At 29.2% G+C, this 2,799-nt stretch overlaps 1 long non-coding RNA gene across 1 annotated transcript; it reads left to right on the forward strand.

The window, feature by feature from the left end:
- Window positions 1-474: 474 nt before the first annotated feature.
- On the forward strand, window positions 475-2,534 carry LOC107877134. The gene is made up of 3 exons (XR_001676181.2): window positions 475-563; window positions 1,097-1,160; window positions 1,322-2,534. It is a non-coding gene; the product is annotated as an uncharacterized LOC107877134 (long non-coding RNA).
- The last annotated feature ends 265 nt before the right edge of the window (window positions 2,535-2,799 follow it).

A 2,799-nucleotide genomic window follows, 5' to 3' on the forward strand; every position in this document is an offset into this window, starting at 1 on the left:
TAATAATAATTATTTAATTTGAATAAACAGATGACTAGCATGTTAGAACAAATGACACATCTATTGAAAATTAAAAATAATTATAAACACTTGTTACAAACGTTGATCAACCTGTTACAATAGATAACTTATCTGTTGGAAATTATCAAATAGATATAGACATATATTGCAATAGATGACACATTTATTAGAAAATATCAAACAGATAGAATATCTTCTACAACATATTACCCATCTGTTGAGTACAACAATTTTCTTTCTGAAATAAAATGAAGATAAAATGAGCTCAAATGTTTTTAGGATAACTCAAAAGTCAAAAGTCTCTTATCTTGTATTGTATTTTCAATGACACCATCTTGTCTTTTCAAATACCAAAACCACCGCCAACAAATATTCAAAACCATCTTTACAATTTTCTTTTAAAAATATTTTTCTTTTCTCCTCTCTCTTTTTTTATTTAAACCAACCACATCTATTTTTTTTCTATCTTTTCTCTCCTCTTTTGCCTGAGAAGTTGGATCTCATCACCACCAGAACAAAAATAATAGATCTATATACACGAGGTATGTGGTTTCAATAGTTTATATTCTATGATATTCTTGCCTTCTTGTCTTTTTCTTTGTTCTTTGTATGTTTCATTGAAATTTATCATGTCTTCTTTGATGAAAAATAGTTATTTAAAGTTAATAGCTACAAAATAAAATATTTTGTCTATTATATTTTTTTCACTTATTATTTATTTACAAATAGTTTTTTAATTAAATAATCAAAGTCATGACCCTTAAGATCTTTCAACAGATAACATATCAGTTGCAGCAGGTTGGTCATCTATTGGAAGAATTCAAAATCTAGAAGTCATAAACTAAAAATCCTTGTTGATATTTCATTGATATTGTTGTTGATATTGTTGGTGTTGTTCATATTGGTGTTGGTGTGATGGTGTTAGTGTTGGTGTTGGTGTTGTAACAGGTGAAAGATTTGTTGGAAGTTATTAAAATAAGTTTTCCAATAGATTCCCCATTTGTGCAAAAGATAAAATAATAGATGGAATAAATCAAAGCAGATTTTCCAACAGATTTCGCATTTGTTGAAACAGATGAAACAATTGCTGGAATAAATCAAAACTGATCTTCCAACAGATGACATATATGTTTCAACAGGTTGGTCATTTGTTACAATAGGTGTGTAATATGTTGCAACAAGGGGGTAATCTATTAGAATTATTATTGAGATGTGTTGTATTTATTGAATTTTGTGTTACCTTTTTTAAAATTATGCAGAGATAAATTGTAATATTTTTTTATTTTTCTATTGTTTGTAGATAAAAGATGTCTCTCCAAAAAAAGAAAAGTAAAAGTGGGATCAACTTATGATCGACCAACTTAAAAGGCTGGAGTAAAGATGGTATGTGTTACTGATTAGAATATCATGAAAACCCACATAAAGTAGAACGATTTTATGAATGTTGTTTTTTTACTAATTAGGCATTGACCATTAAAACAAGATTTTGCCTTTTACAGTTAAGTTTGGTAGGTCTGAACTAATAAGGCAGAAGAACCTAGAAGGTGGTGTGGATACCCTGCTATAGTTAATAATGGTTTTGATAATGTTTTTATTTACGTGTTTAGTGTGGAGAAGGGATAAGATTTTATGGCAGTGTATATGTTTAATAGTAATAGGACTGGTTTAAAGGGTTCAACGGATTATTGAAAGGCCTCCAACTATAAAATTCTTTGAGGGATGATTTTTTTCTAGAAAACTAGATCTCAGATTGTAAAATGAACACTCAGCTAAAGTACAGACTAAAGTGAATCTGTACTTTATATGAGTGTACATTTTACTGCCTGAGATCTAATTTCTCAGGAATAAAATCATCCCTCAAAGTATTTTATAGTCGGAGGCCTTTGAACAATCCGTTGGACCCTTAAGACCAATCCTATCACTATTAAACATCTACACTGCCATCAAATCTTTATCCCTTCTCCAAACTATACACATAAATATAAACATTAGCAAAACCATCATTAGACTGTAGCAGGGTATCCACACCACCTTGTAAGTCGCTCAGCCTTATCAGTTCAGACCTACCAAACTTAACTTTAAAAGGCAAGATCTTATTTTAATGATTAATACCTAAACGATACAAAATAATATTCACAAAATAATTGTACTTTATTTGTGTTTGTCATAATAACCTAATAGTAATACATACCTCACAAATATAAAAGTGGATCCATCCATTTACATGCACCTTATTCTTCCTACCCTATTTGTTCCCATCAATGACAGAAATAAAATAGTGTTTTATCTTTAATATCTTCAATTTCCATCATGAAGTAGTGTACAAAAAACGTAAAAGTAGTTTGATTAAATCAACAAATTAGCTACCTGTTGCAACAAATAACTCATTTGTTGGAATTTATCAAACAGACAGGTAAGCTGTTGCGACAAATTACATATCTGTTGGAAGGAAATCAAAATAGGTCCTACTAGTTGTTTGATTTAATCCAACAGATCACTAACCTATTGCAACAGATGGGTCATATGTTGGAGAACTCAATGAAAATGATTATTAATTTAATACAAATAAATGGTTATTGGAAAGGTGAAAAGTCATGATTGATCACCTTTTTTTGTATTTAAATCTATTTTTTAAATTTAAATAATCAAAAGTTACCAATTTTATTTAATTAAGGGATGTAATTATTAAAAAAGAGGTGAACAGTCATGGATTTTTGACTAACACATTCAAATTCAATTCTCTATAAATAGGTCCCTCCTTACTCATTCAGTCAACTC

Source organism: Capsicum annuum, chromosome 7 (genome assembly GCF_002878395.1).
Source record: "Capsicum annuum cultivar UCD-10X-F1 chromosome 7, UCD10Xv1.1, whole genome shotgun sequence".
Classification (NCBI taxonomy): Eukaryota; Viridiplantae; Streptophyta; class Magnoliopsida; order Solanales; family Solanaceae; genus Capsicum; species Capsicum annuum.